General features: G+C 43.1%; 1 protein-coding gene across 1 annotated transcript in view; it reads right to left on the bottom strand.

The window, feature by feature from the left end:
- LOC147716885 (uncharacterized) overlaps positions 1–21,777 on the bottom strand; it is a 2,312,058-nt gene that overhangs the window by 1,232,977 nt on the left and 1,057,304 nt on the right. The window lies entirely within an intron of this gene.

Genomic DNA, 21,777 nt, shown 5'->3' with positions numbered 1-21,777 from the left:
CCAACCTTAATCGCCATTTGCCATGCAGCCAGCCCTGTGCCTAGCCCTATTCTCAAACATGAATCACAGGTAAGATAAGTATTTTGGGGAGGTAGAATAATGGGCTAGGACTCGGAGGAGAGGAGAGACTAACAGTAGTACTAGTAAAGTACTAGTAGGGCAATTGAATTCACTAACTCTGTTAGTGGCACGTTTGTACATTTTTGGACATTTAGATAATTCATGCTGGTAAGTTTGAGGAAACCAAACGTACAGTAACCCCCGCCCACCACCACACAAAATAATATGAACGCATATATTATGTTTAAGTATGTAAAATAAATAAATATATTTTCCCTAACAAAATTAAGCTATTCAAAAGATCCAACTCACCCCCCTCCCTAACCCCAACCAATGTCCAAATGTCCTCCCTTTGAATCCCCAACACCCAATTCCCACTCCCCCAACAGTCTTTAAAAAAGGGGCAATGGACAGTCTCCTTCTTCCGGCGGTGTCCTGTGGAAAGGTGGTCCTGCATCTCTTTGCGGAGGTCCCGGATCTGGCGCTGGAGCTTCTCCGCCACACGCTCCAGGGTGTCCACTCTCCTGCGGAGGCGGCGATGACGTGCCATCCAGGCTCTGGTGGGGGCAGCAGGTGTTTTGCTTGCTGCTGCGCGGCGGCGGTGGGAGGCTGTCGACCATGGCGCCGTACAACTGAAAGCTGCTGGCTGGTGGTCCCGGGAGCACTGGAGGAGGATGCAGTTGTTGCCGCCTCCTCCTCTAGCTCCCGAGCCCACAGCTGCCGAAATTCAGCACAAATGGCCTCCAGCTTCTGGGCCCTGGCCCGGACAGCCATCTCCTTCCTGGTGAGCTTTTTTGGAGCATCTAGAAAGAAAGAAAAATAATGTTACCAATACTCTTTAACATGAACACAAAATAATTCAACAGAAAGTTGTCTCACAGTAACACTAGCATCTTGCAAGCACAGTATAACATTTTGGCATATATCTTTCCGCCGTCTTTGTAGGCCGGTAAAATTAGTGGGAGTTTCAGGAATTCTACTAGCAGCACTATGGACTCACTACATAGTCAGAGAGTCAGAGAGTACACCAGTCTTCTTTTTTTCTCTTGTTTTGCAAAAGAAATTACTCGTACGTGAACTTGTGGTAGCCGGCATAATGCCAGCTCACTCAGCTTGCACCCAAAAAAAACAGACACATGCCATGATAACGCAGACTCGCATTACTTTAAGCAGTAAAAGCAGGTGGGGATAGGGAAGCTCTTACTTTTCTATAGGGGTGGCACTGGCCATACTCGGTTACATCAAGGGCTACTGCTCAATGTAATTTATATTTGGCACTCCCCCCCCGCCCCCCGGCCTTGACTACTACAAAAGAAAAATGAAGATTATTCATTTATCATATATCCTGCCGATCACATGATCTTTGCTTATATGATGAATGACTTAAGGTGCTTTGTTTTGATAGATTGAGTGAACAACAGCGATAGTCCACCCATGACACAGCTGAAAGAAAATATTAATAAAGGGAATGAGTGTGGTACCCATAAATGCCGGAGGAATGGACTTGATTTGATATAATGTCAACTATACAAATCATACACAATATATGCTGTGCTTGCAAAGTAAACTACTGTACTGTTAGTCAAGGGAGTATTTCTGAACAATCACAACTTCTAGTATTTGGATTTCCTCTGCTGTGCTACTCTGGCACGGACATGCTGTTCAAAGTAACACTCTTCATCCACTGAGTTTCTGCTCTACACATACACCTCTGCTATCTATGAGGAAGAAGATACCATCCAGGCTTCCAAAGTAAACGTCTATCATTCTTCCTAATGTCTCAACTGTACTAACTTTACTTTTTCTCAACAACCAACTAACCCCTTTTCATTTTATTTGGTAAACCACTGTCTTGACTTGCATTTGAATTTCACCCAAATGATATATTGCAATGCACACCACACATGCATTTTCTGATTCACACACACAGGCAGTCATCTTTTCTTTCTCTTCCAACCATCCTTGCTTCAAGCAGCCATGCATCTGATTCCTTCCTATCAGCCACCTCTGCGTGCATTCAAAAACACGTATCATTCTTTAGAGTCATAAATGTTACGACTCACTCGTCCTTCCTTTCACCCTAAGTTCTTTCCCTTTTCGTTCATCACATCCCTCAAGTTCATCTGATATTACTTGGCTTCACGATAAAAGTTTCCCAGCTGAGTTGAAGTCAAATAGAGGGGGCCATTGCTTACTCGAGAACTACCACCGCTAATGATATTGCTAAGTCAAGGGTGACTGTCTTCTCCGTGATTGGCAAAAATGTAGTTCGAAATTAGTAACTGTTCTTAACAGTACAGTGTACTTGTACTAATGTACTGTCTACTGTACAGTACATCATACACTCCTTTGCGAGCCTACTCTAAAATGTCAGTAAGTAAGGAGTATATTAACTTACCACCGTCCGCCGCTGCTGAGCCATCCCCCACAGCTCCTCCTGGTGGCACTTGTGGCGCCGCCGCATCACCCCTTGGAGTAGTGGACGCCTCCGCGCTGCTGGTCCCGGCACTGGTGGTGGGAGGTGCCGCATTTGATGTTGTGAGGACGCCTAGAAAAAACATGTCCTATTTTTAGATGCCATACACCACCCCCTATTTCATCTCGTCATGGAAGAAAATGTTAATACAGAAACAATTTTTAATTATTGGGAATGAAAAAAGTGACGGTTTTGGGGAGGGTGTTAACCTTTTATATGCTTAGCCATTACATGCTACACTTTTTGGAACAACTGATGAATGCTTGCTTTTTAACGTGCATCATTTTTCTAATTACAGCCAGAAGATTCCATTGCCCTTCTGCCAACAAGAGCTTTTCAATTAACCACCTACTCCTGTCCTCATCATCACCAGTACTTGAAGTTCAAACAAGTTGAGGGCTCCCGCACAGTTATTCTAATAATTAGATTTGTTAAGTTGAAGTATATTGATTCTAGGGATGGGTGTTTAAACTTTAACGTCATCTATCACCACTGCTCGCTCGGAATACTGCGCTATTAAAAATAAAGAAATTGTTTTTTTATTTCTTATTTGAAAATGAAACTTAAAAACTAAAAAAATAAAAAACACTGTGTGGTTTTTGTTCACGAGTGAGTGAGCAGAAGGGGTTGAACTAATGCACTTTGCAGGCATGCTTAGGAGACTCTGATAGGTCAGGACTCGGCAGTAGTCTTCTTCTGTTCTTCTGGGTTGTATAATCATTGGTCAGACACACTAGATAGTCAGTCAGGGGATTGGGGGTTCAACTTCTGTTCGGACTGAGGTATGTGGAAAGTCGAACTGCACCTATCATCAAAAATGTCCTATTTCTCTTGTCCATACTTCTGTATGTGCAGAATAGTCTCTGAAACACTAGCGGTATGGTATGTGCTCCTATCAAATCAAAAAAGCCAACTACAAGCTTATTCTTGGTGGACACATTGATATTTTTTTGCTGGAAATTGTCAAAGCACTTAAGAAGACTGGAATAGACAGCAAGGGCAACCCAGAGTACTGCACTCAGTGCCTAGAACTATTGCTGGATCAGAGTTTTGTTTAACACTGTTTGCCGACTGGGCAAACTTAGCTACCTACACAGACTGAATCATAATAATAGTAAATAGTAATAGCGCAGAGAGTGATAGTAGAGGCAGGATAAGAATGTAGAAACAGTCTACAAGAAGATCAAAGACTATTTTGTAAAAAATAGAATTAGGAAACAGTTTGGAATGAATAGGTGCTGTAAAAGTTAGGGAAGTATAATTATTAATATTAACAACAGAACAACTTACTGGGGCCAGCTGAAGAGACCGCAGAGGACCGATCCTGCCCACCTTGTTCCGCCGGCGCCGCTGTCGTCCTCTTGACCCTGGGAGTTGCTGATGATCATGAAATAAACACATACATGGATGATTGTTTTTGGAAATATTTGATTTCTTTGACCACAATCTAAAAATATCTCAGGGAAACAAATTACCAACAATTGCACTACATGTATTGACCTATCTGATCTGGTGAACTAGGAGGATAGTACAGTATTGCTGGATTCGCAGACCGTCTACTTGGAAAGTTATGTAAATCACTAACTAAACCAACAACAAAAAGGTTCTACTACGACTGCCAGAACTCAGCAGCACGAGACGTGACAGACACAGTCCGTCATCATGATTGCAGACCACTAAAAAAAGTCCTACTACCAAGTCATAATATACTCAACCTATCAATCCACCACTATCTCTTCTTCTTAGTGGCAGCAGGAGTACAAAGGAAGGACTAGACTTGAGTCTCTAGTCTCTCTAGCATTTCGCAGTTCTGTAAAGTACTACACTCATACATAATCAAGCCAAATGAGCACAAAGTTGCAAACAAGTAAGCATAGTAGCAACGCCACTGAGCAGGCGAGCACCTGCAATCACAGAAGCTATAAAGTTAAAACAATAATTTACCGGCAATGTAATAGAATCGGCAGCATTCTTGCTCTTCGGGAAAAACATATATTAGCAATATAATAACACAGAGCAAAAGTAAACAAAGTAGTTATTAAATAGCTACTCACCAAGCCCAGGGATCTCCACGCCTAGCAGGTCCAGTAGGTCCTGCTCCCGGTCAAGGAGGTCGGCCCACCGGTGCGTCGCCTGATGGTTGATGCGCCGGACCCCCGACTCCCTAAACATGGTCCGGCACACTTTATCCCAGAGCTGGCGACGCTCCCGGAGGTCATACCCTACACCGGGCCTGCCGCCTGCTGAGACGGTCTTCGGGAGGTGGCGTTGAACATAAAAGATGAGTGCGGCCACCTCCACCGCCTTGAAAATCTCCCGGGCTAAGACATGCTCCCCCCTTAATCGCCCGCAAGGGAGCCGGGTACGGGGTGCGGGACTCTTCCCGGCTCCCTTTGCCATGGTCCTGGACAGGAATGGAAATAAATAGGAAAGAGAATAGGGAAAAAGTAAATAAAAGAAAAGAGTTAAAGTAGTTTTAAAGTAACCAAAAGTAAAAAAAACACAAAATATAGATGTAGAAAAAGAGAGGGATAGATAATGAGTAAAAAAGATTTTAAAAAAGTTCAAACAAACAAAGGATTGCAAAGATTGAAGCAGGATAGAAAAGGCATGCCCAGAACCATAGCAATGAATGGAAAACAAGATGGCCGCGCCCATTGAGGAGCGCGTGGGTAAGTTTGCACGATGTTTCCCCCGCAAGCACGCAAAAACGGACGCGATAACGGAATTGCGCCCCGCACGTAGGAAATGCCCAACGGGAGCATGCAACTAGCGCCAGGAAACGGAAATATGCAACGCGAACACTGAAAACAAGATGGCCGTGCCCATGTTCGACCGCATGGGTAACGTCGCGGTGGGCACGCTGAAAAAGCCCCGCGAACAAGCAAAGCGCCCCCGCTCAATGCTATACAGTATCTCCTCCACAATGTTTTAGGCTGCAGGAAGTTCACCTTGCATGCCATGGTTTGAATGGAAAACTTATTTTTCAAATTATATTGAGACTTTAGATGCTAACGGGAAAATGAAACCTGTTGAAAAGAACGGCATATTTTTACATTCTTTGGGTCCTGAAGGTCTTAAAGCTTTCAATCAATTACGTAGGACTGAAAGTAGTGGGGACATGAATGTTTTTGACAAAGCTATTTTTGATTTTAACAAATTTTGTTCGCCTAAGGTGTGCATTGGTATTTCAAGATATAAATGTTTTCAAAGAAAACAACTCACTAATGAGACAGTCTTGGCTCTTAAGGCTTTATTCCTAGACTGTAAGTTCGGTACCCTTCAGGAAGAATTAATAAGGGACCAAGTGGTTATGCATGTTAATAACTCCACTATTCAAGAAAGATTATGGGTGAATGGTGATGAAAATCTAGAGAGTATCTTAGCCATTGTGAGGAAATCAGAGTTTTCATGCAGAAGTGCACAACAAGTTAAGGGAAATGAAAGTAAAGGTAATGATGTTGGCACTAGTAAGGATATTGTTTCTAAGATAAATTCTAGAACAGCTAACAAAAGTAGGGATTTTTCAAAAAATAAACAAATGTGGAATTCTAAAGGAAAAATCAAGGAAAACGAAGAAAATTGGAGATGTTTCAGGTGCAATAGAAAAACCCATTTAGCTAATTCTGAACGTTGTCCAGCTCTTAAGCAAAAATGTTCTAACTGTAGCCCTGTTGGACATTTTACTTCCTCTTGCAGGAGAAATAAGAATAGTAACAAAAGTCAAATGTATTGAGTACAATGGTGACAGTGTAGAGGATGAGGTGACAAAAGATAGTGATTTTAATTCCTTTGTACTCAACATAAAAAACTCAGATATCACTGTTTTGAATGTTGATAATGCCGTAATTAAAAAAAAACCTGTGTACGAAATGACTATTGGAGGAGTGAAAGTTGATATGTATGCTGATTCAGGTTCCCCATATTCCATTGTTAACGAGTGTATCTGGAAAGCTCATTTTGTTGATAGAATTGGGAGTCATTTAGAAAAAACAGACATCAATCCTGAGGGTTATTCTGGTGAAAGGATTGATATTCATGGATTCAGAACCTTAGTCTTTAGATTTAAAAATTGTCAGTGCACTGCCAAATTACTTATTTCAAAAAAAGGTCCTTCTGTTTTCAGTTCGTTTGAACAGGGGAAACTAGACATCATTTTACATCCTAATAGTCCTGACCCTGTGATGTTGGTTGATGAACTTAATGGTATTGGTGCCATGCTCAACAAATTCACTAATGTTTTTAAAACTGAAATTGGCAATTTAGTTAATTTTAAACACGAAATACGCTTGAAAGAAAATGCGTGTCCCAAAATACACGAAATAATCCTTTAGCTGTACGAGATGAGGTCAAGATTGAGCTGGAAGGTTTGGTTAAAAGAGGTATTATCAATATAATTGAATCTTCAGAGTGGGTTTCTCCCATTGTGGTAGCCAGACGTGCCAATGGCAAAGTTAGACTTTGCATTGACCTTCGCCATCTAAATAACAACATATTAATAGATCAATTTACTTTGCCCCGCATTTCAGAAATGCTAGCAACGGTTGGAGGTGCAACATTTGTTTCCACTGTAGATTTATCTGCAGCTTATCATCAACTTGAATTACATGATAAAAGCAAAGATCTTACAACATTCATCACCCGATTTGGTTGTTTCAGATATAACAGAATGCCTTTTGGACTCGCGTCTGCTGCCGCTATTTTCCAACGTGTCATGGAAGACATTGTAGTAAATTGTAAAAATCCGGTCTGTTTTCAAGACGACATTTTAGTGTTTGGTAACAGTGAACAAGAACATGTTTCTGCTCTAGAAAGTGTACTTTCTGCCCGTAGTGACCATGGTTTGACAATTAAGCATGCTAAATGCAAGTTTGGCGTACTTTCGGTAACTTACCTGGATCATGAGTTATGTGAGGAAGGTATTAAACCCAAATCAGATTTAGTTGAAGCTATTAAAGCAGCTCCACATCCTCTATACAAGGATGATGTTAGATCTTTTTGGGCTTAACAGAATTTTACGCTAAGTACATACCTAATTTTTCTTGTCGTACTTACAACATCAGACAATTGGTTAAAAACATAAATACATTTGCATGGTCTACTGATTGGGAAAAATAATTCAGGGATGTCAAAGAAACTATTTGTACAGCTACTGCTCTTTCTTGTTTTGATACTTCTCTCATGTGCATAATCACTACTGATGCCAGTTCAAAAGGTTTAGGTGCTGTCCTTGCATAGAAACGTGAATCTGGGAAAGAATGTATCATTGCGCATGCCTCTAGAGCTCTCACTCCAGCTGAATAGAAATATTCCACAATAGAAAGAGAAACCTTAGCCTGCGTATCGGCTTTGGAGCATTTTAGAGTGTTCGTGGGTGGTAAACAATGTACCATTAGAAGCAACCATAAACCTTTAGTGCGCCTACTTACCACAGAGGGTATGTTGAAAGCTTCTGCACGCATTGCACGTTTATCAATGCGTTTACAAGACTTTATTTACACGATTTTGTATGTTCCTGGTAAGGAAAATGTCACAGCTGATTTTTTTATCCAGGATGCCTTTACCCATTAAGGAAAATCTTTATAATGAATGGGACGATTTACACATTGCTATGGTACATGATGAGGGGCCTATGCCAATTGGTCAAACTTTGTGGTGTCAAGAATTTAACAATGACACCATTTTAAAACAAGTTGCTTTTCACATTTTAAAGGATCGGCCAGAAAGAAGGAAAATTAGTCCAGAACTGAGGAGTTTCTGGGAGATTAAGAGTGAGTTATCCTGTGTTAACAATGTATTAAAAAGGGGTGACCGTGCTATTCTTCCTAATAATCTAAGACGTTCAATAGTTTTACATAGTCATGAAGGACATATTGGAATTGTAAGAACTAAACAAACTGCGAAAAGTTTTTATTGGTGGCCTGGGATGTATATGTTCATTGAACGTATTGTTAGAAACTGTACTATTTGTGCTAATTCTGATAAGTCTCTGGTCACTCTCAAACATAACATGAGTAGCCATATAATTCCAGAAAATCCGTTGGACACTATTGCTATGGACATCCTGGGGCCTATTGGTCTCAATTCTAAATTCATTGCAGCAGCTATTGACATTTTTTTCAAAATGGCCTATTAAAATTGTAGAAAAAATTGACACTGATTTTTCTGAAGTAGGTTTACCAGTCAGGCTTATCACCGACAATGATGTTCAATTCCTTTCTAACAAAGCAAAAGCATATTTTAAAAGAGATGGTGTAGTTCATGCCACTACTTCTTTGTATAATTCGAATGGCAATGGTGTCATTGAGAGATTTAATAGGGTTCTTAAAAATGCCATACAAGCTGTAGGAGTAGAGAATGATAAATGGGAGTTGCAAGTTCATAAAACTGTCTAGATGTACAGAACCACCGTAAATTCTATGACAGGTTGTTCTCCTTTTGAAATAATGAGAGGGAGAATTCCCAGGACAAAAGCCAATCCTTCATGGTTTGTTCCATCTACTGTAAATTTGAGTAGTGTAAAGGAGTAATTAGCACAAACACATCTAATTAATAAAGAGAATTTTGACAACAGAAAGGGATCGAAACTAGATCCTTGTGTTATAATTGGTTTGCTTGTTAAAGTTAAAAAACCTTGGGCAGTTAAGAAAGGTGAAAGCCAATTTATGGGTCCTTTTAAAGTTATAGAAGTTTAAAAAATTCTGTGAGATAATCTGACAACAAAGTATGGAATTTTAGTAGGATTTCAAATCTCAAAGCTGATAAAGAAGTATCTGCTTGTTCTGTTGACAATGCAAATAGTAATTTGAATAATACTGATTTTACCTCATTTAGATGAGTTAGATAATGTAGTTTCTAGAAGTTGTTCTGTGCCAAATACAGATGATAATAATCTTCAAGGAAATGTAATGGATACAAATGTGACTAATGCTAATGTTTTAGGTAGAAGACCAATTAAGAAGCCTAAGTGGATGTCTGATTTTATCTCAATTGTAAAAGACAGGTTTGTTAACTAATTTTTTTTCTCTATTAAAGGAAGGAGGTGTGTCATATCTTATTTATATGTGCAGCTCGTGTCTGTATGCACGCGCTGCTTTCTTTTTAGTTCAAGTTTCCTTTCCGGTGCTTGCATGCATGTGTTGTATTTTATTATGTATGTTGTCTTTTGAATGTTCTTCTTCATGGCACGATCCGTGTATTCCACACTCCAACGCAGATCGGGCGGTTGACAGAGAACAGGAAAGGAGGGACAGTTGGTTGCAGTGACTCCTAGCTTCAAGACCTTTACCAGGGGTGCTTCTCTACTTTGGAATAAATCTTATTTTTATATTATTCAACTTGCCTGACCATTATTCAACAGGCATAGCTTTCAAGTCCTGCACTAATGCCACAGACATTTGTACCATAGGTTCTTGATGAGGCAACAAAGCTTGATAATGTTTCTAAAACTCCTCCTCATTGTCCACTTCTCAAACTTTACATGAAGTTGAGTGGGGCTGTGAGCTGGACTGACCAGCTCATCATCTTCAGATTCCACCAACAAAAGGCTAGGAGGTAAAGGAGATACATATGAAGGGTCTTGGAAAAAACCTCTAGTCGACGGGACTGTGGAAGAACGTGGATGACAATACAGGTGTCAGTTGCAAGGAAGTAGGCCTTCTCCGTATAAGCGTCGACAAGATGACCATCGATGGTGACACAGATATCGTTGAAGTTGACATGACCGCCGTCAATGGTGATGTAGTTGTCATTGAGGCCGCTGACGGAAGAACCAACGTCGACGACGATGTCGTCATTGATGAAGTGGTTGTCGTCGACAGAGGAGGAGTAGATGAGGGAGGGACCATCGGCAGGAGAGACATCCACGAGGGATACACTGTCATCGGCGATGGTACCGCCAACAGTGCAGTCACTGACGGCAAAGAGATGTAGTATTCTAGAGGGTGTTAGAGCCTGATTGGTTGTGTTTCAACTTTGGTTCTATTTTATTAAAGGACAAGGACGGGCTACTTTATAGTTTATAGAAATATGTTTTACTACTGTTATATATATTTTTTATTATACCGTGAGACTTCCACCTCGATTGAGAGGATGATTCAAGTATGTGAATCTATGAACGATCCAATACTGGATATTTATGCCAGTATTTCTGATAAATGTATTCCAGCCTGTCTGCCTAAATGCTAAGAGAGGGAAGAAAATTATTATAGGACCATTTTTCAAATGTAGGCCTCTCCTGTGCCCTTTGACAGCCCTTTAGGGGCACTATAAATATGGAAATATAGAACTTTTACAGTGGCAGGTGTTTTCTGTCACCCTTATACAAACAAACTAAGACCTTTGCTGTGTGCCTTCTAGGTCACTGTATTCCTCAACATGAGTGTTCCTGAAGACAGTGATCACAAATGGATTGCCTGCTCTAGAATTTCCATCTTGCTGTAGAAATAAACAGATAGGAGTGATGAGCCATCAGGCTTCTGATACAGCAACAAAAGACCTCAATATGTGGAAGAAAAATAAAGTCACTCTAGAACATGCCACTGAGGTGTAAAGAAAACAAAGATTTCCAGGACAAACATTGAAGAATCTGAAATGAGAAGAAAGAACATCTGATTTCTGCTAGGAAACTTGCAAAAAGGCAAAAAACTATTTGAAATCCATAAACACACAAGATTTTAAAGCTAAAGCTAAATATGAATAATGTATAGCTTTAAAAAGAGTTAAGTGCAATACCTGCAACATTGGTGGGAAGGTATGACAATGCATAAATATAGGAAGTTCCCTTACTCTGGGACTTTTTAATATGCTGCTGATGTAGGAACAGAGAAATGTCCCCTGTATGGCTCTGGAGGTTATGCATCCCACCTCAAATTCCCTATAACAAGCTGTAGTGTTTATGACCTACTCCCCCACTGTCACCTCAGCACACAGGATGATCATGCATGTGTGCTGAGGCCTTTCTGTGGCCTACATGTAGTCGGCTGTGTAGCTGAGGAGCACACTGTGCACCCTTCTTTTGATGAGTCGGACTACGGTCAACTATTTGAGCTGTAGCAGACTGGTAGCTGTGTTTGTAAAAACATAAATGAAGCTGGACAGGTCTTTTTAGCTGTCACCTACTAGGGAGAGCACTCTACTGGGGTCTCTTGTGTTTCTCCAAAACCTTTCCGCCAGCCCCCTCCAAACCAGGTTCTGGGTCCTCTGAAGACTACAGGTGCCACCTAATTCTAAAGGACTTAAATTCTTTAACATGAAGAGAGAGATATGGTGGCACTGTACACAAGAAGAGAGGGGAAAAGTGACAATCTTTTTGGGGAGTGGAGAACGTGATCTTGAGACAGGGACGCTAAAACACGCACTCAACTTGTCACAACTAGAACCCCACACAAAGCCAAAGGCTGTAAGCTATTGTCCCTATATAACCACGGACACGGTTCTACCATTATTCTTTAAGAAAGCCCTATGTTTAATATGTGCAGCTTTTTTCAATTATGTATATCAGCATTTATCTTTTTTTTCTAAAATGTAAGTGCAAGCTGGAAGATGATTTACTTGATTGTTATCAGTGTACTGATTAATAAATCCTACAAGTGCTCCAAGAATAAGACTTGGAATGATAGTCTTCATTATCATAAGGGGGAAATGCTAAAAGGATGTACCGGGTCCTCAGTTCTAGGCTCTAAAGAAAGTTTAATCCCTAGGACACCAGTGGTTCAAGGCTATAATTATTACAATCTGAGGCCAAAAACCCCTGACTGCTATAGGACTCCTGAAAGATTTCCCACGGCTGGTGTTATGGCATAACATAAAATGTCACCTTGTCAAGTCTTGAGCGCTGGGTGAGGCAAGGTATCTGGAGAAACATACTTTACCACGAATGTTAAAGCACCACAACCTTCCACCATCCACAGTACATTCATATTGCAATACACTCACTTTACTCTATTTAGGAATACAGATTGGAAGCTTGGAGATTAAGCATAACCTGGCATGTGGAGGCTGTTTCATCAGAGATCAAAAACAGGACACCTAATCCTGAATGGTTCACTTTCTGTTCACAGTAGTCAGAGCCAGTACAAAAATGAAGGTAATTCTTGGCACCATTTCGTGAGTTGCACTCCGAATTTCGCTCTTGTATAGTTTGCCACCAGGCTGTGTGTCACAGACCTGCTGTTGTTCTCTGCTCTTTTGGGTTTCTCTGAGTCTGGGTTTGTAGTTATCTCTTGTGTCTGTTCTGTGGTACTGAATTGGTATTTTCCTGTTTGCCTCTTAAGTTGCAGATCCTTCGAATCTCCAGGTTTCCGGAGTTGCATGCCTGATTCCTGGTAGGTTGTAAAAGTTGTTACGGCATACAATCTACAATAGACTGGTGAGTCATTCTTTAATACTTACATATTCGAATATCCATGTGACATGCTCTGTTACCTTAACCCCTAAAAATATTGTTTTGTTTGTGTAACAATCCAGTGGTGCCTGACTCCTATATACTTTTCAGATGATAATGACTGCTGTAACGACTGCAGAGACCGACTCCTCTGTGTCTTTATGTCTCTACACCTGTCCTGTTTTCTCTAAACTCCTCCTTTTGGAATGTTTCCACTTCACTCTGGGCGAGTTTATGTGACAGTAGGATTATCAACAGTGTTACTCTGTAACTTTGTAAGTCTGACAATCCGCAGAAAGTGTGGCTGGCTGGTGAAATGGCAAACGCATAGATCAGCATCTCCTCCCAGATCCTACCCCATTTATCATCAGACTTCTCAGAGTTTCCCATACCGAGCCTGCTGAATGAGCCTGAATGTGTTGCCAAAGCTCCTGAATGTTAAGACTGTTGCTGAAGGAGTGAGAGCCTGAGGTCTGGTGAAAGGACCGGAGCCCAAGATGGTCACCAGAATGAAGACTGGGTTACTGGGACAGAGTCCGACCCTGAAGACTTCATGAACTCAAAGGTCCCTCTGACCTTCCTGTCCTTTCCCTTATGACCGGAGTGGGCCAGATGGTGTGCTGCTCCACCCCGAGAAAAAGACAATGCAAAAATCTGCAGAAGTGATGTGAGGGAATGTCAGTTATCCAGCTTGCAGAAACGCAGAGCATCAACACATGGAGCAGAGGCCCCTATGAACAAGCATAGGTCAGATGACAGCGTCTGAACTACTTCACCTCTGGGTGAAGTACGACCCAAGCAGCCAGACAGTGTGACAGGTGGAGTGCACTGGAGAGGAGACACTGGCGAGGGCCTGGTGGTCTTGGGGAGGTTGGTCAGGGGAGGGAAAAGACCTCAGGAAAGTGCAAATTGAACACAGAGTGGGGAGGATGGCGGAGGCTGTTCTCCCTTTCTCCCACTTCTTTTTTGTCTTCTAAAGGAGCGAAAGCAACAGGGCCCATGGGAGTTAATGGCAGATTTGCTTCCTTCACCCACATCTCCCCTCCTCCTTGGAACCTGGGGCTCGGGACTGGAAAACACCCACAACAGGGGTCAAGGAAAGAGAGGTGCTCCAGCATAAGGTAAAAATAAGAGCAATTGATGTGCCGCAGACTGGCAGCACTTCTGCATCTGCTTGCAAAGCACTCCAGGTTGATGTGCTAGGGAAGGGATAGGGCTCCACGTTCTGTGGATTGGCTTGGAGATGCAGTGTACTATCAGGAACAATTGAGCGCCTACTGGCAGCTTATGCCAGTGCCTGCCCGCCCACCCCAAAGATATTTGGTCACATCTGGAAATGCAGCATGCTACCGCCCCTGCGATTGGTGGGTTTGGAGACACATAGGTGATGACTGCCCTCTCTCAGTTTCATAAGAGGAATGGCTCGACAGTGTGGGGTGACACGTTGACACTGTCCATGCTGAACGCACAAGTTACTACTTGTGTAACAATATATCTGTAAGAGACCTTAGTTAGTGATAGATTCCTTACCTTAGAATATCCCCAGGCGTCAGACTGGATCCAGAAAGTTTTGCTTAGCACAACCCCAGCGCATCAGTAGGTGGCATCCTGCGGCTCTGCGTCCGTCACTGGCGTCGCAAACGCCGAGATGATTAGGTTCCGTGATTCTGAACCCGTTCAATAAAGGTCGTTGTATCAAGACGATTTTGGTATCAGCGAACCGCAAATGACGAGTGCGGTATGTAAGAATGTTTTCGTCATGATCGATCGATGGAAACACTACGTATTCAGGGATTTCGTTCAAACCTTCGGGTTCCATTTTGTGCACGGCAGCCATTTTGTGCTTGCCCTCACATAGGCCGATGACTGCGGCCGAACGAGTCTTTGGGACACGTACACCTTCTGTGTGACCTGAACGAACTGACTGCCTTGCCCGAAGCGGACCTCGTTGAGCCGGTTCCTTGTTAGGCAGCTGGTCAGATAGAGATCAAAGAGCAGGACATTGCTGAGTTTATGGTACATGCACACACCCTTCTATCTTGCTTCTCCTCTGTTTCTGTTCCTTCTTTTATGGCCTATTTATGGTTTGGGTTGAGGTCCTTTTTATTATGGGTCCGTCCGGCCTGTCCAAGCAGGAATGTTGGATTTTGCCTTGTCATTTCTGGTGGGCTGGACAACTGAAATTGGGTTTGTCGTTATGCGATATCTTTTGAAATGTCACTACGTGATTGGTCAGTTTGTAAGTAATTGATGCTAGTCAGGAATGGGATTTTTAGCATAAAAGACGATGTCTCGCAATACTAAATTGTACAGTCTCTGACGAGCCACCCGTGTTGTGCTTCGTGGACCTCTGTTCCTGGTTGTAACCAATAAATTTGATCTTTGACGTCACCTAGAAGTATCCCGTGTCTCTGTTTGCCAAGACAGGAGAACTCAAAGACTTCGGGCGTTTCCCCATGCGCCGCTGAGTTCTAAAACCCGGTTCTTCAGTTGGCGCCCCACGTGGGGCGACTTCAGCGGTACCCGTCCAAGCCTGAAGATCGTGAGGAGCTTTGTGTGAAAATTCTGGAGGAAGACCTGACACTTCATCGACCCCTGTATGTTGTTGTGGTCCGAAAGTCTTTGCTGCGAGGTTCCCCGCTTTCCGACGGCTACGAAGGACTGCTGCCCTGACTGTCGCCCTGTCTTGGAGCTGTTTGATTATTTGTAAAGCGAGACGATAGATGGGTCTTCTGGCGACGTCATCGATATTTCAGTTAAGTATGAGTGGAGCGCCTCCCAGTCCTTAGTTTTGTTTTGGGTATCCCCTTGGGATCTTTGATTTGGGACGTGCAAGCTCCAAAGCCGAGGGACTTGTGTATTTGCGTATTCGATATTCCCTTGAAGTTTGAAGCTAGACTAGAGAGCGAAAATGCCTGGTCTTAGCAGACTTGGAAAGATATTTTGTTGTGGTTGTAATAGGGATTCCCGATTGGAGGACTCGTGTCCGGTGCCTCCGATTGGAACTCCAACCTATGAGCTCTATTTAAAACATGGCGTGGGCCCTATCACGTATAATAAAGTGTGGGTTCGCTACACTAGGAAGGACGGTGTCCTAAAGTGGCCCCAATATGGTAGTTATGACACAGAGATTTTAGATAATCTGGAAGTCAAACTTTTCAAGAAAAAAGCCCGGCCGGCGATGTTTGACTCTTTCCGCCTATGGCGAAAGGAACCCAAACAGAAAGAAATTAAGTTAGCGAAGAGAAATAAAAGAGAGAGAGGTATTTCAGTAATGCAAGCTGCTATACAGTTTAGGGATAATGAAGAAGAACAAGAGAGTGAGCAGTTGCACAGGCAACGTAAAATGGCGATTGATAAGTGTTATCCAGCTTTGCCAACTCAGCAGCAAGGTGCAACGAAGGACCTTGAGAAAGATCATTTGATGTCACATTTGTTGAGTTCGCCACCCCCTTATGTGCAGAGTGCTACAGCACCTCCGCAGCATTTAGTTGCGCAACCTCCGGTTGCTTTACCTCCTGTTGTTCTACAACCGCCAGCTCCTCTTCAGTTGGCTCCAATTCCTTTGGTGCAGCCTTCTCAAGGGCCGCCGACTTTGCTACCTGTTTCGTCTCCAATTCCTACGACTTTGTCTCCTGTATTGTCTACGTCTTCTGATACTCCTTTTGATACTGCTCCTATGCATACTTTGTCTCATCCTGTTTTTCCTCCTGTTCTTTCATCAACTTCTCGTCCTGTTCGACAGAGTATGACTGATACTGTTACTGGTCTCTTTTCTCCTCTCTTTGGGTCATTGGGTATGACTCCTGTTTCGGCGCGTATCCAATTGCCTGGTCCCGATGAGCGGGAAGTACTGGATTACTTAGCGCGCAAATGGGTTACTTATTCTTTAAGATATGATTTAGAGTCTGTTATGGATGTCTTCCGTCAATGGGAAGCACCGAAGCAGAGATATGTTTTCAAGAAGATGTGTACTTTTCTTCGTGAAGAATGGGAAGATGGTGATTTGGGACAGACTCCGCCTGAGTTGTTCCGTGTACAGTCTGAGTTTGCGAAGGGAACTATAGTGGGTATCGATGTTGAGAGAGCAGTTGCGACATGGTTGTCGTTCAGGAGTGAGTCTCCTTCTCAACGATGGTTTGAGCCTGATCCTTCTGTTAGGAGGAAATTGCGACAGTATCCAATGAGAGAGGTTCCCCCTGTTTGGAGAGCGGGAGATGTAGATGCTAATCCACCTATTCCACCAAATTTCCAGCGTGTTTGGGTACATGTTCCATGGAAGCGAGTTGAAGTTTTGGCCCTTAAGCAGTCTTTGCCTGATCCACGTAAAAATCATGCAGGTTACTATAAGGAATTATCACAGACTGCAGATTCATGTATTATGAATTTAGCCGACATAGACATGTTGTTTGGAAATGTAGTCCCACAGCCTATATTGGGATTGATTCGTCATACGGATCATGCGCAAGAGTTAGGTGGTACATGGGCTAATACTGGTGCTGCAGATGGCAGACAAGTTGGTGGTGCTAAACCTGAACAACTAGTTGCAGAACTCCCTGGTAGGATTGTTAATTATATGAAGACCTTGATGCCTGCTAAGAGTGTTAATTGGGACAAATTGTCTGCATGTAAGCAGAAGAAAGACGAAAGTGTGTCTGACTTTTTCACTAGGTTTGAAGAGACGTTTGTCGACCATAGTGGTCAGGACATGAGTACGGAAGGTGGTCAACTGTTGTTCGTTGACAAGTTCGTGCATAATCTGCTTCCAGATTTGTGCAATAAGTTGAAGGATTCTGAGAGTGCGTGGGCTGTTTCATCGTCAGCACAGATTTTGGCTACTGCACAGTACTACGAGAATACAGATAAGGACGAGAAAGATAGAGCCGACAAGAAGACTAAAGAGTTAAAGACGAAGGTTCTTTTGCAGCAAGCGTATCCGCCTCGTAATAATCAGCACGATTATCAGCAACCTCAGCAATATCAGAGGAACTCGCAAAGGTTCGAGTCTTCTCAACAGCGTTTTCCTGTAGGCCCTAATCCGTGTGCGTATTGTAAAGAAGAGGGTCATTTCAAGAATAGTTGTCTGGTTCTGTTACATTGCACGAATGGTGCTTCTGGTGTGAGAGGTCGAGGTATTCAGCAAGCTCCTAGTGGTAGAGGACGTGGTGTGTTTCCCCAGAATGCGCGTTCCTTGCCTCCACAGAATTCGATGAATAGTTTTGATCAGCAGAATGGTGCGTCTGGTAGGACGGCTCAGTACTATGTGGTAAATAAAGATTTACCGTATACTTAATTTCTATGCGGTATAAGTTCAATAAAATAGCTAAATCAAAAGGAGAGGCAGAGTCCGTGGAGTCTGAGTTTATAAGGGTTTTATTCCATGTAATGGAATGGTTCGAACCATGGTATCTTGTTCCATCACCTCGAAGGTTCAGGAAGGGATAGACAATGCTTTATTAACAGTGCACAATATATATAGTTAATGCATACAATGGTGATGGATACAGAAGGCGTAACAGCTGAAAGAAACAAGATAAGAACACATGTACGTAACAAAAGGCGTGCACGAGGGCGTACACGGAGGTGTGTGCTGGAAACGTCACATGGAAGTGTCACAAGTGGTTGGATTCATAGAGGAATTCTGCAGTGTCAGCAAAAATATTGGGCTGGATGCGCGCGCAGGCAACATGACGTGTGATTGACGTGGAACTGGAGGGTGAAGGGGACTTGACATTTAGCTCCAAAAGAGGAGACAGAAGTCTGGCGTGTCAGAACAACCTAAACCCAAATCATATCTGATATCTTGTGTTTGAGGAACTGTATTATCTAGAAGGAAAGGTCTCTCGGGCAGAGGCTATTCTTTACTGACTGCTAGTGCATGCATATGTGACTACATGTCCACGTGTAATGCGAGGTGCCATGGGCCTACCATGGTAACGGGAGCAATGAATTACTTGCACGGAGACAGAAAGGCCGGGCCCTTTGCTCTGCAGCTGGGGAGGTGTTTACCTAAATCTCTAGACAGGAATGTATTTTCGAGGAGCGGAGCAGATAACTTGAAGGCTGAATACAGTCTTGGCAGGCAAGCAGGCCGAGCCGGGCACCGCTCGCCGCGCAGGGAGTAAGGCAGAGGTCATGGATGCAGATCCAGGCTGCAGCTTTCAGAGGCAGAAGGCAGAAAAAGGCTTGATGGCAGAAATCAGGGCCTAACTCAACAGAGCCAGGAAAACGTGAAAGTGCACCATGTAAAGACGGTGGCAAGGCATACTTAGGAACTGAATTATCGATCCATTCATGGTGGATCTGAAAGAGGACATGTTAACGTTGGACGCAAATGTATTTGCGTCTTCATAGCTGGTTGTGGAGGGAACATACATGTACTTGAAGCACGTACATGGAGCCGTTGGGGTCTACGTTAGGGGACACAATTGACCATAAAAATTCATATTACCTCATTCCCTCCTTGTCCCCTACGGACCCTTCATGATATATCAATCTTCATTAGTCCATCAATTTGTTCATACAACATCATTTGCTCTTCCTTTTTCAGGCGGGATTTAGAACGTGAACTTGGATGGGGAATACATGATGTGGCGCACAAGCCACAAATCGCTGGCCCACACTGTAAACATAGGAAACAACTGAATATTATGAGAAGGGCTATTCCGAGGAAGGATAGGACTTTCCATCCCCAGGCTGATAACACGCTCCAGAGCCAACCGGACCAAGTCCAGGTGCCTGGATTCTGGTGAATCTGACTTGCAATCTTGTGGAGACGGGTTATGGCTCTATATACTGACGGTGCGTTTTCTGGAATGAAAACACAGCAACTCGATCCGATGACTCTACAAGCTCCGCCCCTATCGGCCAGGATGACGTCAAGAACAAGACGATTTTGAAGAACAACAAGTCTCATAGCAGACTGTTCCTCTGTTAAGTTGCCTAGGGCGGAAGTAGTTTCATTTACTACTGCTTCCAGGGTTCTGGTTAATTTACGTATCAGTTTACTATTCGAGACAGTGCCTAAATAGGGAAAGAAACCTTTATTAAAGTCTGTGTATTGTTCCCATGCTGTTTCAGTATAGTCGACAATCGGGAGATCTCTCTTGGGTCTATTATGTACTAGATGGGAATCCCTATGGTAATCTGGTGGGGCTAGGAAAACAGGTGGCAGAAGGAATGCAATGTAACAAGTACCATCCCAGTCTAGAGGTAAGCGAACATAAGCTGTATGACCACAAATGAAATAGGAATGGCGGGAAGCTTTAAATGTAGACTTGCCTTTATCGCTGAATTCAATCACAGTAGTACATTTACTATGACCTAGGTGTACTGAACCACTCTTTCTGACACATAATTCGCCTTTGACTGGTAATACTGACATAGCGGGTAAGTCTGGTCTTGTATCGGACTGGACATTCAGAATCATGAGGTTAAGTGTAAAATTACCTAATCCATACACTTCGTTTTCTAGATCGGTCCCTGTCCTTTGTGGAAGACCCTCCTTGTTGGGGAAACATGCTTTATGCATAACTGTGTTCAGATTTCCCCATACCCAATTGCCCTGATACACTATGGAGTCGGAATTTAAAGAATTTATTAAACTAAACCATGCACCACAGGAACCATTGTGTGTAAACGGGTACGGACAGAGGGGCAGAACTCCCTTGTATTTCTGATAGGGGGGGAGTCGGCCACATATCCAACAATTGGTAGCATTGCTGGTCTGATGAGAATGATGTAACATACTGATGAAAGTATTGTTGCGCAGCGCAAGTCGGTATGATAACTCGTGAGGGGGCAATTCACTGAAAGTATGCTCGACAGTGCTATTTGGAAAAAAATGTGCACGTATGGAGATAGGAAAGTACATGTGTAATAATAAACTTGCAGCAATAATCGTAAGACTCAGAAAAAACATAATCAATAATGTAACAATGCAATGGCTGCGGAGAGATTTACAATATTTTCGTTTCTTGATCTGTTTCTGTCTATCTCTCTCTCTATTGGGATCTAACTTGTACATGTCAGGAACCTGTCTAACCGCTTCACCTAGGGGAGGACTTAAACAATTAAACTGTCTGACTTGCTAAATCTCAATTTTAGTTTGTACTCCTGCTGAGGAGTTTTCTCTACCAGGGGGAGTTTAGTATCAGTCTCTGAAATGGGGCAGGGCTGAGAGTCTATTTTTGGCGGCAGTCCATGGCATTTCTTGATGTGGCTCGAGTGGAGCCAGCCCTTGCGGCCCTCCACCTTCACTGCTGTCCTTGTGGTTAATAAAACAAGCTTCGGCTCCTGCCAGCGGGGCTCCAGCGGACTCCTCCTGTCGAAATTCCGGATATACACTTGGTCGCCAGGGACGATCTCGTGTGGTTTCACCTCGGTGTTGTCGGGAAAGGCTGCAGCTACCTGTGAACGACAAGATTGTAGTGCAGACATCAAGGAGGCAAGGTAATCTGTCAGCATATTACAGTCAACATCTGTGATCTTACGAGGCAGAGGCGTCCCCCACATATTCGGTGGCCTGCCAAAGACCACCTCGTACGGGGATAGCCCTGTTCTTGAATGAGCTACCATTCTCATGTAAAAGAGTGCAACTGGCAATGCAACTATCCAGTCTACACCTTTCTCGGCACAAATCTTAGCAGGGCGCGTTTTCAATGTCTGGTTATGTCTCTCTATGAGGCCTGCTGCTTCGGGATGTCGGACACAATGGAACTTCCACTGATATCCTAGCAGGAGTGATACCTGCTTCATAAGCTCGGACGAGAATGGCTGACCATTATCTGAGTACACGACACGGGGCAAACCATACCGTGGGAAGAATTCACGTACCAGCTGCTTGGCAGTGGTCGGA

Source organism: Lissotriton vulgaris, chromosome 5 (genome assembly GCF_964263255.1).
Source record: "Lissotriton vulgaris chromosome 5, aLisVul1.2, whole genome shotgun sequence".
NCBI classification, from domain to species: domain Eukaryota; kingdom Metazoa; phylum Chordata; class Amphibia; order Caudata; family Salamandridae; genus Lissotriton; species Lissotriton vulgaris.
The sequence above is the reverse complement of the archived record's forward strand: the minus strand, read 5'-3'. Positions and strand labels throughout refer to the sequence as shown.